At 42.8% G+C, this 27,961-nt stretch overlaps 1 long non-coding RNA gene across 1 annotated transcript; it reads left to right on the forward strand.

Annotated features, from left to right (window-relative positions):
• On the forward strand, positions 1 to 26,400 carry LOC139034845 (uncharacterized). Its single transcript, XR_011487433.1, has 3 exons — positions 1 to 5,243; positions 20,621 to 20,689; positions 22,549 to 26,400. It is a non-coding gene; the product is annotated as an uncharacterized lncRNA (long non-coding RNA).
• The last annotated feature ends 1,561 nt before the right edge of the window (positions 26,401 to 27,961 follow it).

The following is a 27,961-nucleotide window of genomic DNA, read 5'->3' on the forward strand; positions in this document are numbered from 1 at the left end:
TTTACTTTTGTGTATATTTGAAATTTTCCAAAATGGAAAGTTAAGAAAAAGAAGGGCCCTGAGCCCCGGTGTTTTAAGGGTGCTGAATCCATTCTCTTCATAATAGCACAGCTTACACCCATCATCCCCAAGTCACAGCACCTACATCAAATGGAAATGATGTCTGTGAACCGTGATGCGTATTTAGAACTGTAAGTGATTGACACCATGTCAGTAATTTTAAAGTTACAATGAATTCTCAGGCGGTCCAGGTGTGTTTGTTTTCTTTAAGAATTTCCTGTGCAACAGGGACCTACTATATTAGGACAGGGAACTATAGTCAATGTTTTGTAATAACCTATAAGGGAAAAGAATCTGAAAAAATGATGTGTACATATTCACATATATGAATAACTTTGCAGTACCTGAAACTAGCATGACATTTTACATCAACTACAGTAAACAATTTTTAATTTAATTAAAAAAGAATTTCCTGTGTCATGTTATCTCTTACACTTAGGAGAAGGTTTAACATGTAAATAGCCCCCTTCTTCTCTTCCAGACACGTGTCTTTCATTCACTCGTTCATCCGGTGCTCCTTGGCCGAGGACTGTGTGAGAGGCTCTGGTGCTGGGGGCAGGATGCTGCCACCCAAAAGGCTGTCAGCATATGTGCCCAGTGCTTACTGCACCTGGGACAGAAGCAGGCTGTGACGGAGGTCTGGGCAAGCACAGAGGAAGACCCTGGGTGCTCTCGTAGGAGTGGGGGGAAAAGTTCAAAAGAGGCAGCGTCTGGGGCATGGTTCTGGAAAAGAATGGGCTCCCCTGGTGGCTCAGCTGGTAAAGAATCCGCCTGCAATGAGGGAGACCTGGGTTCGACCCCTGGGTTGGGAAGATCCCCTGGAGAGGGGAAAGGCTACCCACTCCAGTATTCTGACCTGGAGAATTCCATGGACTGTATAGTCCATGGGGTCGCAAAGAGTTGGACACGACTGAGTGACTTTCACTTCACTTCACTGGAGAAGAATAACTAAGAATTGGAATTAGCTTCTTTTGGAGGCAAGATGTAACCTGAAACTTTCCACTTTACAAAATTCTTTTACTTTCAAATACCAAAGTGTCCTCATCTCCTTCCTCCAATTAAATAAATGACATTGGCTGGCCAAAAGATCTGTCCAGGATCCAAATGAACTTTTTGGTCAACCCAGTATGAACCAGTCATCCTCAAAGTGTGGTCCCTGGACCAGCAGCATTGCCATCCCTTGGGAACTTTGAGCCATGCAAACTTTGAGCCCTATCCCAGACCTACTGAGTCTGAGAACCATAGATTCACTTCCATAAATGCAGGTTGAAGAAGAAGAAAGAAACCTGTCCTTTTGTCCAAGTTTTTAAAATACATGATTATAGGGGAAATTTTGAGTGAATCCAAGATAGGAAAATAATTTAGCGTGGCTGAGAGCCTGCCCGAGCAGTGCTTGTGGAGCCCCCAGTGTTCCACAGAGAGAGCCCTGAGTGCCGGGCTGGGCAGCCGCTGTCAGCCCCCCAGGAGCAGCTGCACATTGGGAGGTCAGGGACTCCAGGGGACCAGACTGCCAGTCTCCTCCTCTGAGATAACAGTCCTGAGGCCCAATGCTAGATTAGAAGATTATTCTCTGAGAGGGAGAGTTTGTAGGTATAATGAATAATAAAGCTGTATGATAAATCTTATTGTGAAAACATGTAGAAACGTTTTACTTTTTTCACATGGCTACTAGAAAATGTTAAATAGTCTGTGTAGCTCTCCTTTATGGCTTGCATAATATTCCTCTTAGCACAGGTGATATGTAAGGTGTATATGAAATGGAGGGTAGACAGGATACAAAATTTGACTATTTTTTTCTCCTGCTCTGGGCAGGAGAGTGGCTGTCCAGAACCACAAATGATCATTTCTTATTCATGTGTCATTTGTGTTGGTAACATGAAGATAGCTTGATGATACCAGCCATAAAAATCCTGCAGCAAACATCTTTTATATCCATACTCAAAAGCAGTTTTTAAATTCTAGAAAATGGACTTCTCATTGGAAGATAGTGCATCGATCTGTAAAAACTAGAACATACAGCAATATATACCAAAATAGCCACCCCTACTCCTCCCCCCTGACTGCTTCAGACATCGGTCATTAATCAGGACATTTTTTTCCCTTCCAATCTCAAACACAGGGTCAATGTCCGTATCAACTGAGTGGTCTGAGGAGCTATGCAGCTGGTGAGAGGTGCAGCCATGGTACAAAGTTAGGTCAAGCTGACTCCAAAGACTAAATTTCTTATTTATGCCATACAGAGTCCCACTTCATAACTGGTGCACACTTGTATTTCTAGTTAAAGTCAATAAATCAATGTCTTCTAAATTTGGTTGGTTGGCACAAGTCCACCCCTGAGAGATCAAATATCTTTTGATGTGCTGGCAACTAAGAGCCAGGTTCTAGACCAGGATTGGCCAGTACAGAGCATGTATCCTCTCTTCTCTCTTTTCCCTGAAGTCTGACAGACCTTGCCCATCAACTGCAGCACTAGACAATAGCCTCGAAGTCCTCTTCAACACTGTGCTCCATGAAGCTACTGTTTTTTACTTTTTGGCTGCAGCATTTGGGATCTTAGTTCCCTGACCAGGGATCAAACCCACGCCCCCTGCATTGGAAGCTCAGTCTTAACCACTGACCACCAGGGAAGTCCTGCTGTGACTGGTTTAGAACCCACCAGGTAGTTTTGGTGGAGAAGGCAATGGCACCCCACTTGCCTGGAAAATCCCGTGGATGGAGGAGCCTGGTGGGCTGCAGTCCATGGGGTTGGGAAGAGTCGGCCACAACTGAGCAGCTTCACTTTCACTTTTCACTTTCATGCTTTGGAGAAGGAAATGGCAACCCACTCCACTGTACTTGCCTGGAGAATCCCAGGGACGGCGGAGCCTGGTGGGCTGCCGTCTATGGGGTCGCACAGAGTCAGACACGACTGAAGCGACTTAGCAGCAGCAGCAGGTAGTTTTGGAATGGAATTTACAACAATGATAGTAACAGTTGTTACTGTATCAGGATTATTCTGATATTATCTAATGTATTATCTCATATATCTGAAATATATCTAATATATTTCTATATTCAGAATGTTGACATTGCTGCTATTCAAGAAAGTATAGGAAGATCCCACATGTGGTGCAGCCGATAGAAAGAAAGGAAGGGAGTGTACACAGCTAGAAAGCAAATTTATAAATGTAAATAAAGAGTGTGGCCAAAAGGTGGTGTCCCAAAAGAAGTACACTGTAAAAATATCATGTTAAAGGAACTCTCAAGGATATTCGACTGAAAGTGCAAAGGATAAAATATTGAAAGCTGATCTAAAGTTAGAAAGGGTATGATATTTGCTAAGGCACAGAAAAGATGCCCTAAAGGGGAGCACTATTCAAACTATTTGATACAGTTTTTACCAAGAGATAAAATCTTTTATCAGTGTTTCTGTTTTAAATAATAATCCATTAAATATTAGTTTTGCCATTTTTAAAAAATTTTATTTTATTGAAGTATAATTGGTTTACAATGTTGTGTCAATTTCTGCTGTACAGCCAAGTGATTCAGTTTTATATACACTCTTTCTTATATTCTTTTCTGTCATGGTTTATTACAGTATATTGAATGTTCCTTGCATTGTACAGTAGGACCTTGTTATTCGTCCATTCTGTGTAAAATATTGGGTTGGCCTAAGTGTTCATTCGAGTTTTTCCCCTAAGATTTTACATAAGATGAACATTTTGACCAGCTCAATAAAGTTGCATCTGCTAATCCCAAACTCCCAATCCATCCCTCCCCCACCCCTCCTCCCCTCTATATCTGTGAGTCATATCTGTTTTGTAAGATATATTCATTTGTTTTATATTTTAGATTCTCCATGTGAGTGATATCATATGGTGTTTGTCTTTCTCTTTCTGACTTACTTTACTGAGCATGATCATCTCCAGGTCCATCCATGCAGCTGCAAATGGCATTATTTCATTCTTCTTTGTGGCTGAGTAATATTCTATTGTGTCTACTCATTTGTTGATGGACATATTTAGGTGTTGTACCTAAATGGACATTTAGGAGATGTCTTGGCTGTTGTAAATAGTGCTGCTGTGAACATAAAGGTGATGTGAATTTTCTTATTTATTTTTTTTTTTAATTTTCAAAATTAAAAGTTTTTATTTTATCCTATTCTTAAAACTTTTTATTATTTTAGCATGTGTATTTTTGAATTGTAGTTTTGTTGGATATAAGCCCACTCTCAGTCCACACCTCCCTTCCCCCCACCTTGCCCTCCATGGGGGATTGCTGGATCATATGGCAACTCTATTTTTAGTTTTTTTGAGGAAACTCCATACTGTTTTGCATAATGGCTGTACCAATTTACACTCCCATCAAAAGTGTAAGAGGGTTTCCTTTTCTCCACACCCTCCCCATCACTTGTTATTTGTAGACATTTTAATGTCTGACTGGGGTGATGTGCTACTTCATTGTAGCTTTGATATGCATTTCTCTAATATTTACCAACGTTGAGCATCTTTTCATGAGCCTATTGGCCATCTGTATTCTTTGAAGAAACGTCTATTTAGGTATTCTGCCCATTTTTTGATGGTGATGTTTGTTTTTTTGTTGTTGGTTATATGAGCTGTTTGTACATTTTATAAATTCAGCCCTTGTCAGTTGCATCATTTGCAGTATTTTTTCCCAGTCCATAAGTTGTCTTTAATTTGTTTATGGTTCCCTTTGCCATGCAAAAGCTTTTAAGTTTAATTAGGTCTCATTTATTTATTTTTGCTTTTTTTTTCCCCTATTGCCTTGGGAGACTGACCTAGGAAAACATTGGTATGAGTTATGTCGGAAAATGTTTTGCCTATGTTCTCTTCTAGAAGTTTTATGTTGTCATGTCTTATATTTAAGTCTTTAAGCCGTCTTGAGTTTATTTTTGTGAATGGTGTGAGGGTGTGTTCTAACTTCATTGATTTACAGTGTTGCTGTTTTTAAACTATTCCTGTCCATCTACAAATGAAAGTAAAATGTTTTAATATTTTGGCAAAAAAATTTAATGAAACAATTGTCCTTTGTCCTATTGATTATTAAGATTACTTTGCTCTGTTTCAGCTTACATGGACATTTTTATGCTCCTAAACTACCATGCAATGTGAGGACTGCCTGTATGTTGATAAAACAAGAAGAAATTCAAAATCATAGAATCGTGCTGCTAATGCTTTAGCAATGTAAGTGTATTTTAAAGTCTAATTGGGGTTAGAAAAAAGATAAAGATGCAGTAATATTGTAGACACATCTGCCAGTGCAAGCCTATAACTCACATAGCTATTTCAGAGGTGTGTGATGCATCTGAGACACAGGTGATCTGGACATTCCTTGCCGAAAGGGTGGGAATATGGAAAGGAAAAGATGGGGAGCAAGCGTGAATCACTGTGTAATGTCTCATCCCCAGAAAACATGGCGGTCCACGTAAAGCCATTTTTACATTTGCTTCCTGAGGAATGAGTCTGCACCAATTAATTACAAGGCCACTGGCTGAAAATTCTCAGGGCTCCAGCTCCTCTTGCTGGGCATTTCTGCCTCCTACTTGCACACTGGCTCTGTTTCAGGCTGGCGGCAAGTCAGGACAGCTGTCCCAGGCACCACATCCAAGTGCCACATCATCACAGAGGCAGAGAGAGGATGTCTCTTCCAGCATCTCCTTCTCAGGAGTGAGGAGAAGCCGTCCAGCCTATTGGGCAGAACTGGACCACACAGCTGCTGTGTCAGTCAGGGTTCAGGTGGACAACGAAGGCCATTCTCTGCATTCTGGATAGAAAAGACTTGATACAGAGTTAGGGGCGCACGTGACTGCTGGGGGAGCTGGGAACTATCCTTGATGATCAGGGAGTTTGAGCCTGCGTGATCTTAGCCTGAAGCACCACCTGAATGTGTGATTCCTCAAGGCTGTGCCAGGAAGCTGCTGACAATATCTCACCTGCTCACGTGCAAAAGGAGCCAACCCTAGAGGATTGACACCATCCTTTTGCCCAGAATTCCTCTTGTGAGCAATCCTCTGGAACAGACAAAGACAGTGACTCCAGGGAAGCTTGCTTCCTAGACTTAGAAGGGAATGTGATGGCTACTGGCTGCAGACCACCCAGCACACCCATCCCTGCACCAATACCAGCACAAGGGAATGGTCCCTGAGATTGGCTTAGGAAGGCAGGATTTCCCTTTGATCCCGGGAGTAGGGAAAAGTCACTCTCCACTGTGTCACATGGGGGAGGCTAGACACCCATCCCCCTCCCGAACCAGTGCTCGACTAAAAAGGAAACCGGGAGGAAAAAGCTGTTGGTGAGACAACCAGCCAGGCCTGCTACATGCTGTTCACACCATAATCGTAATTTTCTTTGCAAATAAGCATATTTATTACCAAAGTAGCTAGCTATATATTTTAAAGAAATGTGCTCTGTAACATTCACCACCTTACCTGTTATTACCCACATGGTACACTCTCTTGCAAGTCGCTCAATCCTGTGCTAAATGGTAAAATTATAGGCAGCTGATTGGTAATTTATAGTATTACTGCATTCAGTAAAAAGTTAAAGCTCCTCTTAGAAAATTCCTCCACTAGCTTTTCTTCTCCAGATCACCAGCCAAATTTATTTGTCTGCTGCTGCTTTATATGCCTTCCAGCACCCTGAGCACATCCTTGATTTAATGAACTCATTTGTGTGGCTGAAATTTACAAGATTGGCCATGCCCCTTCCTGTGCGCCTTTTCCTGATCAACATTTGGCTGTTTTTTTTTTAATATCCCAGTTAATGCCATCCCAGTTTCCTCAGAGACTGTGGGACCAGTTTTCCCCTGGGAGAAGGAAAGTGGATGGCTGTGAGTCTATCTCGGGGCCCGAGGGAAAAAAAAAGCACGTGTCAAGGATGCTGATTTTCTTACCAGGGCTCTTTACAGTAAATCCTTGCCATCAGTAAGCCCGGAAAATGAACCTTTTTGGTAGAGGAATCAGGAAAGTTATATATGTGCAGGTGCTAGGGAGTGGTTTCTGTTCTAGAAGGGCCTCAGCGTTTCCTCCCACGGGCCTCCTTGGGTATGCAAGCTGCATATGTATTTATAACTCTGCAGTGAAAAAGTGAACTTTATTAGCAGAGATAACTGTCATAATTCAGGCAACTGCACTCTATAGCAACCGGAGACTCTAGGCAGCAGGATAATGTATGTGCTGTCAGACCGTGTGCAAGCACAGGCGCCTTATGAGTCACTAACTGGGCATGAACAAGGAAGAGGAAGCACTCCTGTGGGGGGCCCTGGGGGGCCTGCAGACTGTGTCCAAATGCTTCTTCCAGAGAGCTGGTTTGGCCTGGAGGTCAGTGAAGTCATCATGAATTTTTGCATCCTAGTAGCAGCCTGCTCCAGTATTCTTGCCTGGCCTGGAAAATTCCACAGCCCGGGCAGCCTGGTGGGCTACCATCCGCGGGATCACAGGGAGGTGACAAGACTGAGCACGTACACACGCGGCAGCCTTCCTAAATGTTTGTGGAGGGAATGAGCGGATGAAGTGTTGACCTAAGGACGCGCCGTGGCTCCTGCACTGTCCTCTGTGTGTGTGCACTCCTCCCCTTCCCAGCCAAGTGTTTCTGCTAAATCAGCGGAGCCGCAGCTGTGCCATTGAAGAGCCTCACTCGCAAACACAGCCAGCCAAGCGAGGAGGCTCTAAGCCAGAGACTCTCCATCTAGGCTGCACATGAGCCTCACTTGGCAATGTTTGGAGATCCCAGTACTCACACTCGAACCTTAGACCAGTCGAAATCAGAAATCTCCAGAGCCGAGACCGAGGCATCGGACCCGGCCAGTGAGAACCGTGGCTCCAGGAGGGCGTGGAGGCCGCTCTGGCTCAGGGGCTGGGGGACCCAGAAGACCCCCCTCAGCCAAAACCTTTCTAAGTTTAGCTCAGCTTCCAATATTTTATCCTTTGCACTTGCAGTCAGATATCTTTAAGAGGTCCTTTACTGTGAATTGCTTGCAGTGCTGCTTTCCCTGGAGGCTCATGGTGCAGACAGGAAGGAAGGACTTACAGATGGGAATTAGCAATTTGTACACCTCTAGAATCTGAGGCGGGGAGGGAGTGTCCCATGTCTCAGGAGCACGGAATACTTGAAACAACGAAACGATGCCCAAGTCAGTGCCCCACTCTCCAGCCTCCAGGTCACTGGCATGTGTGCACTTGGGGCTCTTCCTGCTAACTGGCGACTACAGTCCCTGATCACAGCTCCCCCCCCACCCCCTACAGGTCTCCCTGGGGACCTCCTAACTCTCTTGGGGAAGGCTGGGGAAAGGTAGATCAGGGTTGTTTTGGTTTGTAGCCTGTTTTGGTTTGTAGCCCTCTTCGGAGTGGGGGACGGCTGAGCCGTGACTCAGGGGAAATTCTAAGTTGCTACAAGCTGCAGCAAGCGTGTGTCAGTGGGAGGTGAGAACGACAAACAGAGGGCTGAAAACCGTGCCAGGAACCTGCCTGGTGGATAATCAAAACTTGTCTATAAATAATAATGGAATGATGAACATGTTGGTGAAGTTATTTCTAAAGCAGTGCATAGGCAAAACGAGTGCCTCTCATGAGCAAAACCTCACCCTGTTCCAGAAGGCCAAGGAAAAATCCAGAATGCCTATCTGCTGCTGGTGCCTGTATGAACAATTTTTCCAGACAACTGAAAGCTACCCTCATTTGATGCCAAGAAACCTGAACTTTTAATTGTGTAAGGGGACTTTTTCTCAAAGGGATTATCTTCTCCCGAGAGGAGATGAACAGAGTGCATAGTCATTCACTGGCTTTTGGAGATCTGGGAAGCAGAACCCAGATTTCCTTACAATCACCCTTTTCACGTGGTCTCATGCTGGGGCCCAGGAGTGGAGCATGGAACCCAGGCTGAAGGCCATCTGAGTGACTCGTTTCCCCTGGGTGCCGGCCAGGGACTCTAGTACATGGGCTTTATGACAGTTATTCTCCTTGTTTTGAGCCCTTTCTGGCTTCCAAACACTCAGGTATGTTTTGAATAGATACAATGACTGCAAATCTGGTCTTTGTATAAATACAGAACACTGAGATGACTGTCCTGTTATTTCTTTTAGCATTCTTAACATTTACTTTGGTTTTCTGAACATCTTCAAAAGACTCATAAAGCTGTTCCTGTCCCATTACTTACGCATACACAATGGAAACAGCTCAGGAAAGGGATCTAAAATAATCCATACCCAACTTCAGCCTCATTTCTCAAACTATTTTGTGCACAGTCTTATTCTGCCTCAGGACCCTAGCCATGACAGCACTGACGTTATTGTTGCACAATTAAAGTAAAATAAAGCATCATACCATTTATCCCACAATCAGCTTTTATGAGACTTGTATTGTCATAGACCTTTAAGGGGAAAAAAAAAATGTGTGTTTTGGAAAATTTTGTACAAAACTCTGTGTACCTGACTCAGTTGTGAAGCTCCCCCAGGCCTCATGGTTTAGAATTGTGGGTGAAATTAAGCCTACTGATGGATTAAGTGCCTACACTTGGTTCATTGCTGAGTTAGTGAAGGGAGGTGGGATGCTGTCAGAAGCTGTCACATCAGGATGTGACAAGGAGGGAAGAAGCTGCCACTCACTCCCGGCGGCAGAGATGTGCCTTGTGGGGAAGATGCCAGCCCTGGCAGCCTCACTGAGCCCTGTTCTCAGGGCCCCATTATATTACCAGACTGACACATGCGCTTCACAATTACAGTTTTGTGTCATTCAGAAAAGTCTACAATTATGGCCACATGGCTTTTTTTCCTCCCAAGGCATGAAAATGCTTAATCCATTTCAGAAAGCCTTACATCAAAGAATGGTTAGGTCTAGACATTTAAAATGACAAATTTGCATTATCTGGTAAGACCACTAATCTAGGTTTCCCAATTCCAACTAATAGGATAGAAAATTAAAAAGAAGAGTCCCAGCTTTTATTTCCAGTTGTGTTATTAACTAGCTATGTGGTCTGGGAGCCTTGTTTTCATATCTTTAAACTGGAAAGGCCTAGATTTACACTGTCTAGTATAGTGCTACATACAATTATTTAAATTTAAATTAATTAAAAATAAATAAGATGAAAATTCAGTTCCCCTTGGGACTTCCCTGGTGGTCCAGTGGTGAAGACTCTGTGCTCCCAATGCAGGGGGCCCAGGTTCGATCCCTAGTCAAGAAACTAGATCCCACATGCCACAACTAAGAGTTTGTATGCCACAATTAAGAGTTTGCATGCGGAAACCGAAAGATCCCACATGCCACAACTAAAGATTCCACAGGTTACAACTAAGACCCAGTGCAACCAAATAAATAAAACGTTAAAAAAAAAGATTGAGTACCCCAGACACATTAAAAGTGTACATACTAGACAGTGTAAATCTAGGCCTTTCCAGTTTCAGTTCAGTTCAGTTCAGTTCAGTCGCTCAGTCGTGTCTGACTCTTTGAAACCCAATGGACTGCAACATGCCAGGCCTCCCTGTCCATCACCAATTCCCAGAATTTACTCAAACTCATGTCCATCAAGTCAGTGATACCATCCAACCATTTCATCCTCTGTTGCCCCCTTTTCCTCTTGCCTTCAATCTTTCCCAGCATCAGGGTCTTTTCAAATGAGTCAGCTCTTAGCATGAGATGGTCAAAGTATTGGAGTTTCAGCTTCAGCACCAGTCCTTCCAATGAATATTCAGAATGGATCTCCTTTAGGATGGACTGATGTGATCTCCTTGCAGTCTAAGGGACTTTCTAGTTTAAAGGTATGAAAACCGAGCTCCCAGACCACATAGCTAGTTAATAGCACAACTGGAAATAAAAGCTGGGACTCCTCTTTAGTTTTCTTTCCTATTACATGAGTTGGGTGGCCATCATATTGGAGAGTGCAGACATAGACCATTTCCATTGTCATTGAAAATTCTATTGGTCTGCCCTGCTTTAGATCCTGAAAGTAAAATATGTTCCATATCTTGTGCCCCTGCCTGTTGATGGATAATGATTAATGGAAAATGTCCCAGGCTATCTGCTGAGGCTGTGAGCCATCCTGGCTCTCTCTGAGAACTGCTCCCTGGTCCACAAGACTGGGCATAACATAGACGCTTTGAAAGCTGTCACTTCTTTTAGAATATGGCTGACCGGGCCAGCAGCGTCACCTGACCCAAGCACCGTTACTCAGACCCTCTCTCTTGGGAATTTGGTGCTAAGATTCAGATATAATCTCTAAATATGAGTACGTTGAGTCTGAGTGACCACATGATCTCAAGCAGCTAGAAATGCAGAGAAAGCCTGACTGCAGACAGAAAATAGGGAAGCATGCAAAAACCCAGAGATCAAGAACTTTCAAGTTCCTGGTTGCTCAGGTCCAGCTGCATTCTTGCATTTGAGTTTGGGGAGGTATCTTTGTATGTTTGTACGAAATTTCTCCCTATTTGGCTCCAGGTTGGCTCAAGTTGGTTTCCATTACCTATAACTGAAGAATCTACTATCTAAATCAAGAGTTGTTTCTGAGAATTGAGAAGAACTCTAAAGCTCTATTCAGACACAGTAGAAGAATGTAGTGATTGATTGACGATGTCTGCTATGGGTACGGATTGAGGAAGCGGAAGCATCTGTGCTAAATATTTGCCAACTCTGATTAGCTAATTTCTGGAAAGCTCTTCAGCTCTCAAATTCTTTTTGTTTCTCTGATAAATACTTATGGATTTTTCTTCTGATAACGCTGGATGAACAGCATATTTTTGCTTCACACCCTAATGTTTACTATTAACTATTTCCATTGGTGAAATAAAGTTTAATGACACTTTGAAACCTTAGAGAAATAATAAATTGGAGCTATTAAGCATCAAGGTCTCCAAGCTTTACATAAAATGTGAGCTCTAAATCCAATAAAATTTTAGCAAACTTTTATTGGATTTAGAAAAACATCTACTTCTGCTTCATTGACTATGCTGAAGCCTTAGACTGTGTGGATCACAACAAATTGGAACATTCTTAAAAAGATGGGAATACCAGACCACCTTATCTGCCTCCTGAGAAACCTATATTCAGGTCAACAAGCAACAGTTAGAACCAGACATGGAATAACAGACTGGTTCAAAATTGGGAAAGGAGTACGTCAAGGCTATGTATTGTCACCCTGCTTATTTAACTTATGTGAGTACATCATGTGAAATGCTGGATGAAACACAAGCTGGAATCAAGATTGCTAGGAGAAATACCAATAACCTCAGGTGCACAGATGACACTACCCTTATGGCAGAAAGCAAAGAACAACTAAAGAGCCTCTTGATGAAAGTGAAAGAGAGAGTGAAAAAGTTGGTTTAAAACTCAACATTCAAAAAACTAAGATCATGGCATCCAGTCCCATCATTTCATGACAAATAGATGGGGAAACAATGGCAACAGTGAAAGATTTTATTTTGGGGGGCTCCAAAATCACAGCAGATGATGACTGCAGCCATGAAATTAAAAGACACTTGCTCCCTGGAAGAAAAGCTAAGGCAAACCTAGACAAACAAGAAGCTATTACAAAGCTTTAAAAAGGTTTGTGTATTAAAAAGCAGAGACTTTACTTTGCCAACAAAGGTCCGTATAGTGAAAGCTATGGCTTTTCTAGTAGTCATGAATGGATGTGAGAATTGGACCATAAAGAAGGCTGAGCACTGAAGAATTGATGCTTTCAAACTGTGTTGTTGGAGGAGACTCTTGACAGTCCCCCAAGGAGATCAAACCAGTCAATCCTAGAGGAAATAAATGCTGATTATTCATTGGAAGGACTTATGCTGAAGCTGAAGCTCCAACACTTTTGGCCTGATGAGAAGAGCCAGCTCGTTGGAAAAGACCCTGATGATGGGAAAGATTGAAGGCAGGAGAAGAAGGGAACAACAGAGGATGAGGTGGTTGGATGGCATCACCAACTCAATAGACATGAGTTTGAGCAAGCTCCAGGAGATAGTGAGGGAGAGGGAAGTGGGCATGCTGCTGTCCATGGGGTCGCAAAGAGTCAGACACAACTGAGTGACTGAACTGATTGAATTTTTAGCAATGACGGTCAAATTCCCTAAAACTTGTATCTTATGTTTTTTTTTTTAAGTCACACTATGAAGCCACCATCACTCTGATACTAAAACCAGACAAAGACACTACCAAAAAGGAAATTACAGGCCAATGTCTTTGATGAATTTAGATCTGAAAGTTCTCAACAAAGTATTAGCAAACTGAATCCAACAACATATAAAAAGGATCACACACCACAATCAAGTAGGATTCATTCCAGGGTCATAAGGATGGTTCAACATATGTAAATTAATCAATATGATACACCTTATTAAGAAAAGACAAAAACCACAAGATCATCTCAATAGATGCAGAGAAAGCATCTGGTAAAGTTCAGCATCCTTTCATGATAAAAGTCTCTTACCAAAGTGGGTATAGAGGGGCCATATCTCAGCATAATATGGGACAAACCCACAGCCAATATAATATTCAATGGTGAAAAACTGAAAGCCTTCATGCTAAAATCTGGAACAATCTAAGGATACTCACTTTCACCACTTCTATTCAACATAGTATTGGAAGACCTAGCTGCAGCCACCACACAAGAAAAGGAAATAAAAGGTATCCAAATTGGAAGAAAAGAGGTAAAATTGTCATTAGATGCAGATGGCATTATGCTGTAAATATAAAACTTTAAAGATGCCACATAAAAACTTCTAGAACTGGTAAGCAAATTCATCTAGGTAGCAGGATATAGGATTAACATACAGAAATGAGTTGCATTTCTTTACACTAACAATGAAATATCAGAAAGAAAATGTAAACAAACAATTCCTTTTAAAATAGCAGCAATAAATAAATAAATAAATAAATAAATAAAATACTTAGGAATAAACCTCACCAAGGAGGTGAAAGACTTATATGCTGAGAACTACAAAACATTACTAAAGCAAACTGAAGATGATTCAAAAAAATGGAAAGATATCCTATGCTCTTGGATTGCAATAATTAATATCATTAAAATGACCATACTACCCAAAGCAGTCAACAGATTTAATGTGATCCCTATCAAATTACCCATGACATTTTTCATAGAATTAGGATAGATAATCCTAAAGTTTATATATTATAAAACAATTTTTAAAAAACCAGAACTGCCAAAGCAATCCTTTGGAAAAAGAACAAAGCAGAAGGCATAACCCTCTCAGACTTTAGACAATACTGCAAAGCTACAGTAATCAAAACAGTATGGTCTTGGCACAAACACAGACATATAGATCAATGGAACAAAACAGTGAGCCCAGAAATAAACCCACACAACTATGAACAATTAATCTTCAACAAAGGAGACAAGAGTATACAATGGAGAAAAGACAATCTCTTCAGCAAGTGGTGTTGGGAAAGTTGAACAGCAACATGTAAACCAATGAAGTTAGAATACAACCTCACACCATACTCAAAAAGAAACTCAAAACAGCTTAAAGACTTAAATATAAGACATGAGAACATAAAACTCCTAGAAGAGGACATAGGCAAAACATTCTCTGATACAGATCATACCAATGTTTTCTTTTGTTGAATGTGAAGGCTACTCCATTCCTTCTAAGGGATTCTTGCCCACAGTAGTAGATATAATGGTCATTTGAATTAAATTCACCCATTCCTGTCCATTTTAGTTCACTGACTCCTAAAATGTTGATGTTCACTCTTGCCATTTCATGTTTGACTGCATCCAATTTACCTCGATTCAGGGACCTTGCATTCCAGGCTCCTATTCAATATTGTTCTTTATAACCTTGAACTTTACTTTCTTTGTTTTTCTTCGCTCAGTCACGTCCGACTCTTTGTGAACCTGCGGACTGTAGTCTACCAGGCTCCACCGTTCATGGGATTCTCCAGGCAAGAATACTGGAGTGGGTTGCCATTTCCTTCTCCGTTGAACTTTACTTTCAATGCTAGGTACAACCAAAACTGGGCATCATTTCCACTCTGGCTCATCCTCTTCTTTCTTTCTGTAGCTATTTCTCCACTCTTCCCCCGTTGTATATTGGACACCTTCCTACCTAGGGGGGTTCATCTTTCAGTGTCATATTTTTTGCCTTTCATACTGTTCATGGGGCTTTCAAAGCAAGAATACTGAAGTGATTTGCCATTCTTTCTCCAGTGGGCCATGTTTTGTCAGGCCTTAACTAGCAGGGACATGCCCTTCAGCCACTCACTGTAGCTGGATGACATGCCTGGTGCCCTGGTTGTCCCACTGCTGATCCTCTTTGAGCATGTAAACCTTCACTGGCCATTGGATGTTGGTCGACCTGTGGCTGGGGGTCGAGGCAAAGGCCTGGCCTGACTGGCTGGGAAGGAGGTCCAAGGAAGGCTGGAGCCAATATTGGAGGTGCCCAAGAGTGGAGGGCACCCTGGCCTCACTGCTGCTGCTGGCCGCCCTGGAGCTGATCCACCACCCAGGAGTTGACAATAAACTGTAGATTGTTCTTAAAGAGATGAGAATACCAGGCCACATTACCCGCCCCCTGAGAAACCTGTATGCAGGACAAGAAGCCACAGTTAGAGCCAGACATGGAACAACAGACTGATTCAAAATTGGGAAGGGAGTACATCAAGGCTGTATATTGTCACCCTGCTTACTTAACTTATATGCAGAGTTCAGTTCAGTCCAGTCGCTCAGTCGTGTCCGACTCTTTGCAACCCTATGGGCTGCAGCACTCCAGGCCTCCCTGTCCATCACCAATTCCAGGAGCTTACTCAGACTCATGTCCATCGAGTCGGTGATGCCATCCAACCATCTCATCCTCTGTCATCTCCTTTTCCTCCCGCCGTCAATCTTTCCCAGTGTTAGGGTCTTTGTAAATGAGTCAGCTCTTTGCATCAGGTGGCCAAAGTATTGGAGTTTCAGCATCAACATCAGTCCTTCCAATGAATACTCAGGGCTGATCTCCTTTTGGGTGGACTGTTTGGATCTCCTTGCAGTCCAAGGGACTCTCAAGAGTCTTCTCCAACGCCACAGTTCAAAAGCATCAATTCTTTGGTGCTCAGCTTGCTTTTCTGGGCGCCTGATGTCCTCTGCTAGCGATCAGAAGTTGTTTTGTGAAATTTGCTCAGCGTTCAATTGTTCTTTTGATGAACTTGTAGGGGAGAAAGTGGTCTCCCCGTCCTATTCCTCTGCCATCTTGGCTCCTCCTCCTCAGCTTGCTTTATAGTCCAACTCTCACATCCACACATGACTACTGGAAAAACCATCGCCTTGACTAGACACACCTTTGTTGGCAAAGTAATGTCTCATATGCAGAGTACTTCATATGAAATGCTGGGTTGGGTGGCTCACAAGCTGGAATCAAATAGCCAGGAGAAATATCAACAACCTCAGATATACAGATGATACCACTTTAATGGCAGAAAGTGAAGAGGAACTAAAGAGCCTCTTGATGAAGGTGAAAGAGGAGAGTGAAAAAGCTGGCTTAAAATCAACATTCAAAAAATGAAGATCATGGCCGCACGTCCTATCACTCCATGGCAAACAGATGAGGAAAAAGTGGAAATGTCAGATTTCATATTCTTGGTCTCCAAAATCAATGGGGATGCTGACTGTAGCCACAAAATTAAAAGATGCTTGCTCCTTGGAAGAAAAGCTATGACAAACCTGGACAGCATATTAAAAAGCAGAGACATCACTTTGCCAACAAAGGCCAGTATAGTCAAAGCTATGGTTTTTCCAGTAGTCATGTATGGATGTTAGAGTTGGACCATAATGAAGTCTGAGTGCCAAAGAATTGATGCTTTCAAACTGTTGTGTTGGAGAAGACTCTTGAGAGTTTCTTGGACAGCAAGAAGATCATACCAGTTGATCCTAAAGGAGATCAACCCTGAACATTCATTGGAAGGACTGATGCTGAAGCAGCACTGATGGCAATACTTTGGCCACCTGATGAGAAGAACTAATTCATTGGAAAAGACCCTGATGCTAGGAAAGACTGAGGGCAAGAGGAGAAGGGGACGACAGAGGATGAGATGGTTGGATGACATCACTGACTCAATGGGCATGAGTTTGAACAAGCTCAGGGAGATAGTGAAGGGCAGAGAAGCCTGCCTTGCTTCAGTCCATGGAGCTGCAGAGTCAGACGTGACTTAGCAACTGAATAGCAACAACAATGCTTTCTTCGGCCAGTCTCCCAAAGCAATAGAAATAAAAGCAAAAATAAACAAACAGGACCTAATCACACTTATAAGCTTTTCTATAGCAAAGGAATCCATAACAAAGAAAAAGGACAGCTTACAGAGTGGGGGAAAATATTTGCAAATGATGCAACTGACAAGGGCTGAATTTATAAAATATTCAAACAGCTCATACAACCAATAACAAAAAAACACACAAGCCAATCAAAAAATGGTCAGAATACCTAAATAGATATTTCTCCAAAGAAGGCATACAGATGGCCAATAGGCACATGAAAAGATGTTCAACATTGCTAATTATGAGAGAAACGCAACTCAAAACTACAATGAGCTCCTACCTCACACTGGTCAGTATGGCCATTATTAAGAAGTCTACAAATAACAGATGCTGGTGAGAGTATAGAGAAAATGGAACCTTCCTACACTGTTGATGGGAATGTAAATTGGTGCAGCCATTATGGAAAACAGTTTGAAGGTTCCTCAAAAAACTAAAAGTGAAGTTGCCATATGATCCACCAGTCTCATTTCTGGGCATATATTTTGAGAAAACCATAATTTAAAAAGTTTCATGCAGCCCAATCTGCCAATAGGGGCACCATTTACAATAGCCATGACATGGAAGCAACTTAAATGGCCATTGACAGATGAATGAATAAATAAGATGTGGTGTATATATGTATATATTACTCGGCCATAAAAAAAAAATGAGGTAATGCCATTTGAGAGAACGTGTATGAGCCTAGAGATTATCATACTGAATGAGGTAAGTCATAGCATATGATATCACTTGTATGTGGAATCTAAAATATGACATAAATCTTCCCTGAGGAGTGTATCTGGACCAGTAATCTTATGTTCTCTCCTCAATTTGTTGTGGGCTTCCCCGATAGGTCAGTTGATAAAGAATCTGCCAGCAATACAGGAGACCCCGGTTCGATTCCTGGGTTGGGAAGATCCCCTGGAGAAGGGAAAGGCTACCCACTCCAGTATTCTGACCTGGAGAATTCCATGGATGGTATAGTCCATGGGATCACAAAGAGTCGGACATGACTGAGCGACTTTCACTTTCAATTTGTTGTATGATTTCTAGACTGTTCTCTGGAGAGTTTCATCACTGGTCACCATAAATTCAGGAGAACCAGCCAGTAACCATTCCTTGCCCTCCATCCGGGTACAAATGAAACAGTTTTTTATTTGTTTTATATACTGGGCTTCCCAAGAACATTGTCTTAGGTCAAGTTTCCTGGAAGCAGAACCTGAAACAGTTTTAGATGCATATAGTTTATTGAGGGATTCCCTGGAAAGAAGCCTGTAAGGGAGTAAGGGAAGTGGGACATGATCACGCATTGGCCTGATCCACGGGCACTCTAAAATGTAAGTTGCACTACAGAGTTGTTCTGCCTTGAAACTAGGGGACCAGGGTTTATGGCCCCGCATCCATCAGTCATTGGCTGCTTGGGGTGAGAATGGGGGGTGATGCATCTCAAAATTGTCTGGGTGGGACAGCTCATCCAACAGCAATTGTCCAAAGAGGGTATCCAGAGAAGGTCATAGGCAGATGCTTTTATCCACAGGACTTGCAGCAGGCAGGAAGTACTGCCTAGTGGAGATGGTTGGACAGGACATTAGCCTATGAAGACCTAAGTAGAGAAAACCAGGCCAGGACCAGAGCCAATACCAAATACCATCTGGTATTTTGGCCTCAAGCATCAATGTGGAATCACAGTGAGCAGGGCTGGACCCTGAGAAGCCACAGGGGCTCCCATGCAAAGAGGCTTGGGGTCTAGAATCCTAATAGTTCAGGCATTCTCACTGGCCCTTTCTTTCTGGGTCAACATGCAATCTCAGCATTCTGCATCACACTTTTGGATGATTAAGAAAAGTGAGAAAAAGGAAAAGCAAAGAGACCAAACCCACCTAAAGATATAAACCCTGATACTGTGGCTTAGTGTGAAGCAAAGCCCTGTTCTTCCTTCACTCTCCTAAGGCAGATTTAGTTAAGTGCTTATGCTGGGCCCAGCACCGTGTGCGCCTGTGAAGGCAAATACCAAGGAGCAGTTCCAAGGCCATTTTGAGCAATGGCAACGCGACTAAAAATAAGTGCTGCTGTAGGGTATTTGGTGTCCTCAAGCAAGGACAGGCCAAGAGAGGTGGGACTTTCGGAGAGTCTGGGTCAGCGGGGAGAGCTGAGAAGTATAGCAGTAGTCCCCAGTGAGCCTGCCAGGGACTCCGAGGAAAGAGCTGAGGTCCGTGTGGGGCATCAGCCAAGTGCCAGTGTCTGAGGAAGCAAGTTAAGGTCAGTGTTCAGAAGCCTGGGCCAAGGAGAGGGAGTCGGCACAGGGGCATGGCAGGGCCAGGCGCTGGGTGAAGGAAGATGACGATAACATATTTAGCACCTACTACTCACCAAGCACTTTGAATACGCTTAATCCTCACAATAACCTTGCAGGACAGGCATGGGTTGGCCAAAAAGTTCATTTGGATTTTTCCATAAGACGTTATTGGGAAAACCCAGACGAACTTTTAGGCCAAGCCAATGTGAGGTTCAGAAAGATGAAAACAGTGCTTCTCAAATTTCAACAAAAATAGGAATCACCTGGGATTGTGCTAAAATACAGACTCTGGTTCAGTGCGTCTGGGGTGGACCCAAGGTTCTGCGTTTCTAACCAGCTCCAGGTAACGCTGATCCTGCTGGCCCACCACCCATCCTTTGAGTTTCATGAGGTTAACACCATCACCACAAAATCTATGCCTTTATTATTAAGAAGGGAAGGGAAGGAATGAATGGCAGGAAAACAAAAGCATTCTAGTTTGAGAGGCTGGTCTTCCAAACAGAGTCATGGCCATGGACTCTGGACTGTGGCTGTCTGCCCTCCTGGGTGTGGGCAGGAGTGGGCAGGCAGGTGTGCTGACCCGAAGAGGGGAGTGACCTACTCTGGATGCTTGGAGGGGGGTTCCTGACAGTTCTCAGAGGTGACTCACTCATTTCAGTGCATCTGATCCAGTGTCCTTTAGTCACTGCTCATGGCTGGTTTAATGGTCAGTTAATTTGGATAAGATAATATGGTAGAAATTACTTTTCAGGAGCAACTTTCAAGTTGCTAGCCTCAGAAGGAAACAGAATCCACTTCTCAGAAGTTCTCTTGATCTTTTTTGAAAAAATGGTTTCTTCTTTATCTAAGACCTAATGGGCCTTATTATTAAATTTCCTCCTCTGTATTATTGTGGATATTGGTACAAAAGCTTTTTGAAACTTTACTTAGGGCCTTCTGCTAGTTTTTAAGTTGTGATAATTATCATTATGTATTTTTTAAAAGACCTTGCATTCGTACGATGCGCTACAGTTTTTAGAATGCTTTCATTGACGTTTTCTTCCTTATCTCCACACAGGAGATCACTGACCCAGGATGTCACTATTGTTTTCCCAGTCTATGGAGAAATGAATGGAGGCCCAGAAAGGTGAAGTAAGCCATTAAGGTCCTGTGGCTACATAACGGTAGAGATACTAACATGTTTTGAGTATTTGCTGCTGTCAGGCACTGATCTAAGCCTTATATGTAGTAGGTCACTTAGTTCTTGCTCTAACTCCAGTATTTCCCCCATTTTACAGATGAGAACAACTGAGGCCTCAAGGTATTACCTATTAACTCAAGGTTACATGGCTAGCAAGAGGAAGAACCAGGGTCAGACTGAGGCACCGGGGCAATGTTTGGGGCCATAGCAGAAGCAAAATGCATGTGTGAGGCACTCTCCATCCCTGTCCTAGAGTCAACCGCAGCCTGGCCAGCCACAGGGAAGACCTTTAGAGGCTTGGAAACATTACTCTCAAACAGGAGGAGGGATTTGCCAGGCTACCCAAATGGGTAGATGGTAAATAAAGCCTCTTAAAATCATCTGTGGCGCCCAGCCAGCTCCACGTCTGGAGGGTATCTGAGGCTGACACTTCGATTCAGGGCCAGCTGCCAAAGCAACCCACCCCAGTCGGCCCCTCGCTAGGTCTTTTGACTCCCCCTTGCTCAGCCCACGTGCACCAGAAGGTACAACGAAAAGACTTTAATGAAGGAATTGCTTGTCGAGGGATGGATGAATCGGGTCGAGGGAACAGGTGAGGGCTTAAGGCACCCGGAGACCAGCAGGAAGCTGTCCCCACCCTTCCAGGCTCGGAAGGGGCAGGGGAAGGGAGGCTGAGCAGAGGCTGTGAGCGGCAGGCGTGGAGGGACTGTGGTGTGAAGGAGCAGCGAGGAAGGGAGAGGGGAAGAGCCGCTGTTCCCGCTCTCCTCCCGCCCTGCGGTTTCCCGTCAGCGCCTCTCATGGCTGGGTCTGCCCAGAAGCCCGCTGGCCGGCGAGCCGGCTGATGCGGTGGCCTGGGATCAGCCTCCTGAGCGCAGAGCGGGCGGAGGAGGCGGTGAGCGTGTGCAGGAGAGCAGGGCCGGACGCGGAAGCACCGCGCGCATCTCCAGCTGGTTCTCCCGCCCCCGCCCTCCCCGCCTTCCAGTCCACCCGATCCTGCGTTCCTGTCCTTGGCTGAGTTTCCTGACCCAAAGGGCTTTTTCCAAAGAGGCTTCCCTGCTATGAGGAATACGGAAGACTGGCCAATGGCAGGGTCCCGGGATGTCTGAGATGCCAGTCGTCTGGGTGTGTGAGCTGGCTTTCCAGAATGTGCGTGGCTCTGGTGTGGAGCCGGCCGGGAACCACGCTGGCTGACGGAGCCTGAGAAGTTCCAGACTGAGGGGGCCGTGGACGCCGGACGTGGCCTCGTGGCTGCAGGGCCTCCTGAGAGCAGTGGGCTGTGGGCTCCGCACCCCAGGCCCCTGCATGCGAACGGCTCGTGAAGCCCCTGAGGTTGTGAGAGCAGACTCGGGGGCCAGACGGCTTGAATCCAAATCTAGACGCCGGCACTCTCTGGCTGGCTGACCTTGGGCAAGTTCGTCCTCTTCTCTGACCCCATTTTCCTCATCTACAAAATGGGGAGGATAATGGTACCCACCTGTGAGGGTTGTTGTGAGAATTAGTGGAGTTAATCCACAAAGTGGATTTTAGAATCCCATATACAGTAATCACCATTTAAAACTAAATAACCATGAAGGGCTAGTGTCCAATCAAATAAGGATTTTTACCAAAAATTGGTGGAAATACTTAAAAGTAAAAGGAGGCATAGGCAGGCAGTAGGAACTCAACATATAAAAGGGTTTGGGGAATGTATCTCTCCGCACGTATTTTGTATTTCAGTCTCACCAGGAATCAAACTGCTGTGGTGAAACTTCATGTCACTAAGTTGGGTGAATATTTATTGATGACCTGCTCTCTCTCTCTCCTAGGGAGATTGTCTCCTGATTTGATGCCCCACCTAATTCCCATCGAAAGCTCTTCCCAAAGAGAATTGACTTCACTTAGCATTTGACGAAATATTTGAGATGTTTTTAAATGTCAGTTTAATAAGATTTCCGAACATCTTATTTTCTCCATTGACAAAATTAGGAAACAACAGTCCTGCGTGACAGGCTTGTTCTGAAGAACAAAATGTCTGGTGCATGATGCTCATTAAACTCGAGCTCTCGGTATCATATTTTGTGATTTTACTGTTGAAAAATGTGACAGGGTTATACAAGAAAATATACTCTGTGTTTTGGCTACTTTGAGGAATTGAGTTCTGTGTTTGGATAACTAAACTATAAGACTTCCAATAAATGTGAGATTCGTGTATATAAAGTAATATTATAGATGGAGATACAAAGTTCTATTATGAAATTATCTTTTATCAAAAATGATATCTTCATCTGATCAAGCATCTAGACCTAGTTACAAAGCTACCAAAAATACAGAGGACAGAATATGTTAAATGACATCATGGGGATGCAATGAACGAAATCCAGACCGTGTGTGTAGTGGACTGAATTGAGTCCCCTCCTTCCCTTCTCCCCCTGTTATCATATATTGAAGCCCTAAACCCCAGTGTGGCTGCATTTGAAGGCAGGACCATGAGGCTAAATGAGATCATAAGAGTGGGGCCCTAATCCAATAGGACTCGTATCCTTATAAGAGGAAAAGACACCAGTGGTCTCCCCCTTCCTTTTGGCGTGCACACACAGAGGAAAGGCCATCTGATGACCCACAACAAGGTAGCTGTCCACAAGTCTGGAAGAGTTCTCACCAGAAGCCAACCCTGCTGGCAACATGATCTGAGACTTCTGGTCCCCAGGACCATGGAAGAATAAATCTGTTGTGTAAGCCATCCAGTCTGGAATACTTTGTTATGGCAGCCCACGCAGATTAATATGGTAGAAAACTCAACAGGACAAGCAACCTGTTTTTTCAATGAATGATTTCAACAAGGAGAGAAAGAGAGGGAAAGAGAGACAGAGAGAAAGGGCACGTACTACATGGAGCTGGATTCTCAAATTCAAGAGATTTAAAAGACACCAATCAGGACTTCCCTGGTAGTCCAGTGGCCAAGACTCCACGCTCCCAATGCAGGGGTCCCAGGTTCGATCCCTGATCAGGGAACTAGATCCCACATGCCACAACGGAGAGTTCTCATGTCACAATTAAAACCTGGTGCAACATTCCCATGCTCCTCTAGCCCCCGCAAAAGACACCAGTCATTTGCCTGGGCCTTCTTTGGATATGATTTTCAAACAAACTGGAAAAAAGAAAAAGAGATAAATTAAGCTCCATTATCTCTCAGATTTCATCATCTCCCTGTATAAGAGGTATTAATATCATTTTGTAAATGAGAATACAGGCGCTTGTCGAAGCTAAGCAATTTTGCCTAAGATCATTGTAGAAAATAAACATGTAAAGTGCTTAGAATAGTATCAAGAGTCTAGGAAGCACTCTGTATATTTTATTTGCTAGTAAAAATAAAAAGGAAAAAGGAGAGAAGGAAAAAGAGATAATTAAATTATTTATGACATTTATGGGACAACTGGAAATTTGAATGCTGGATATTTTATGATATTAAGGAATTTTTATTGTTTGAAGTCTGATGAAATTATTCAGGTTTAAAAAAAAAGAGTATATATCCAGATACATGCTGAAATATTTACAGATGAGTTGATATCTAGGATTTATTTCAAAATAACATGCGGGGTAACAGGTGGTAAAATGGGACTTTGCCAGTGGCTCAGTGGTAAAGAATCCACCTGTAATGCAAGAGATGCAGGAGACGTGAGTTTGAATCTTGGATCGGGAAGATCCCCTGGAGGAGGGGACGGCAACCCACTCCAGTATTCTGGCCTGGAGAATTCCATGGACAGAGGAGCCTGGAGGGCTACAGTCCGTGGGGTCGCAAAGAATCTGACATAACTGAAGTGATTGAGCACAAAGGTGGTAAAATAAATGAAACAAAACTGGCTATAAGTCATTAATTGTTAAAGTTGCTTATGGATTTGTATAGTTGCATTATACTGTTCTCTCTATTTCGTATGTATGTTTGAAATTGTCAAGAACTCAGATACTTTTTAATCTATAACCTACATATCTTTATACCTCTCTATCTTCACCCTCCCCTTTGCAAGCAAGCAAGCAATCAATAAAAAAAGAAAAGAGAAAACAGCATTACCAGTGCTGTTTCACCAGTACTGGTCACCAGGTATTACCAGTGACCAGCGGAAAAATTAGTCATGGCAGGTTGTATCTTTCCTCAAAAAACAGGAATTTTTCCTGTAAAGAAAAAAATGTTTAATGATTTCAAAAGGAGAATTTTTATAGACTAGGAAGAGAAGAAAGAAAAAAATGGCCAGAAAACTGAGCCATGGTTTTATGTGAAACTTCCACTCCTTCCAGACAAAACCACCTGTGAGGGAAACTCACTTGTCAATCTCCACTGTCATCCCGGATCACTTCCAGGAGCTGCCATCAGTGGATTCCTCCAGGAAGATGCGGTAATATTTGTTATGTTCTCAATCGCCACCCGTGTTCCAGGACCTATGGGACAGGCAGATCGGTGGGATGTTGTGTCCAGTGTGTGCTTGTACCTGGCAGATAAAAACAGCAAGAAGATCTGCATATGTACAAACGAATCAGTCCCCACAATGGTTCTCACTGTGTGCTTCGCATTGTGCAGGCTTTGTATGCGGTGCAGTTGTGGTTTTACTCCTGTCCTCAAGGAACCCACGATCTAGTAGGATGGTGTGATGAATACACCCAGAATGAATGACTGAGCCAGTAGATTAGGGCTTTCGAGCTTACCAAGTGTTTTCACAGGTACAGTTTCATTTGATCCTTATAACAGATCCTGGAAGCAGCACAGAGTGACTTTAGCAAAGCAAATTCCAAACCTGGAGCTACAAAGTGAGTTGTGATAAACTAGAAGGAAATCTCCCTGACTTTTTTTTTGAAGTGTAGTTGATTTATAATGTATTAATTTCTGGTGGACAGCAAAGTGATTCAGATATATACATACACACACACACATACGCACACACACACGCATGTGTGCATGTGTGTGTGTATGTGCTCTGTCATGTCTGACTCTGTGACCCTAAGGACTGTCTCTGTCTATGGAATTTTCCAGGCAAGAATACTGGAGTGGTTTGCCATTTCCTTCTCCAGGGGATTTTCCTAACTCAGGGATCGAACCAGCATCTCTTGCAACTCCTGCATTGGCAGGTGGATTCTTCACCACGGTGCACCTGGAAAGCCCGTATGTATATATAAGAAGTGCCATCTGTTCATCCCATCTTTATTTATCCCTCCTCCCCGCTTTTCCCCTTTGATGACCAGAAGTTTGTTTTCCATGTCTGTGGGTCTGTTTCTATTTCATAGATAAGTTCATTTGTATCACTTTTATAGATTCCACATATAAGAGATGTCATATAATATTTCTTCTCTGTCTGACTTACTTCATTTGATAGGATAATCTCTAGGTTCATCCATGTTGCTGCAAATGGCGATATTTCATTCTTTTTTATGGCTAAATACTATTCCATTGTATATATACACCACATCTCCCTGACTTATAATCATTCATTGAATGCTAAGAGAATATGGGTGTTATCTGAGGCAGGCAAGAGAGGATTATGACTATTTAGAAGAGCTTAAATTCAACCAAGTTACATGACATAATATGAAAAAGTTGTTTATAAAATATGTTTTTTAACTGACCCCCTTTAATATGTACTGTTTTCCCTGTGAGATGTACTGATCTCAATAAAGATTTCTGGCTGGTGGTCTGGTCTCTTGTATGCCTACTGGTTATATTATAGGCTTTTCTAGAGTCAGTTAGTTGAGCTTGTTTACAAACCTGTTTGTGCCAGTTGTGCTATTTTGTAATTATGCAGTTCAATTAAAATATATGTTAACCCATGAAATAATGAGTACAAAAAATAATAGGTTATTGTTTTTATGAAAATTAATTTGGGTGCTATGGAAGAACTTAACAAAAGTTTTTATTAAAATAAAGTTCTGTCTCCATTGCTGCCCTGCAAATAGGTTCATCAGTACCATCTTTCTAGACTCCATGTATATGTGTTAATATACAATATTTGTCTTTCTCTTTCTGACGACTTCACTCTGTATAATAGGCTCTAGGTTCATCCAGCTCTTTAGGACTGATTCAAATGCATTCTTTCTATAGCTGAGTAATATTCCAATGTATATATGTATCACAATTTCTGTATCCATTCATCTGTTGATGGACATGTTGATGTATGGCAGAAACCAATACGATATTGTAAAGCAACTATCCTCCAATTTAAAAATATAAAGTTGCTATTGAATAACACATAAAGGGAAAACTGTGATGAAAATTGTAAAAATCTCAAATTACTTTGTAGCTGTCTTTATGTCGTTGCTCTACTTTAAAGAAACTTAAACTAGAATTTATAGATGTTGCCTTATGAGTAGGCTTTACACAAAGGAAAGGAGGTCAGCTTTAAAGAAAAGGTATTTGTCCTATATCAAAAAATTGGCACACAAAGGCACTTTTAAATGTTTTAGAATAAATGCTACATGCATTCTTTTTAATGATTTTCTCATTTTTTTTCAATGAACTTTTAAAAACATATTTTCCCAACAGCATTTCTCAGTTTGGTTAGGTAAGAGGGCTTGTACTGAACTACGTCTGCCCAGAGCCTACATAAAGAAGAGTCAAGGAGAATAAAAGTTGATGGCGTTCTCCAAGGCTGTCTGCTCGAGAGAGGAGCAGACACAGATAACTGTCTCTATGGCCTCTTGCCGAGTGGAGGGCATGGGTGGTTGAGTTCGTCTAGACTAATGTCATTGGCCACTGGGATTGTTTAACATTCCCCTTGTTCTGATTTCTTCTTCACCAAGAGATTCTCTGTTTACAGTCTGGCCATCCATGTGCATTTCCTCCTAGAAGTGAAAGTGCTGATGACAGACTTGAGTCCTGATTCCTGAAGCTGTTTGTTTTTCATCATAAGTTAGAGAATTATTATAATGATGTTTAACTTCTAGAAGACAATATCTACTGCCTCTTCTGATACATCTTGTGAAAACTTACCTTGAAAAGGGTGGAAGTCATCCAACAGTGTCAATATGTCTGCCAATTTTAGAAATATCGACCACAGATTCAAAGTGTTTCCATACCCTGCGTGATCCAAATGAAACTGCTAGTTTGCGATCCGTGCTTCAGAAGCCATGATGCAGAAGGAGACATTCCTTTTGTGGTTGTTGTTTTGCTATCCAGGTTAGAGTCTGAGTCTCTTTGATTAAGCAAATGTGTTTATTTGCCATGGATTGAGGACCTACTATGCATAAGAAACTGTT

Source organism: Odocoileus virginianus, chromosome 4, assembly GCF_023699985.2.
Source record: "Odocoileus virginianus isolate 20LAN1187 ecotype Illinois chromosome 4, Ovbor_1.2, whole genome shotgun sequence".
NCBI classification, from domain to species: domain Eukaryota; kingdom Metazoa; phylum Chordata; class Mammalia; order Artiodactyla; family Cervidae; genus Odocoileus; species Odocoileus virginianus.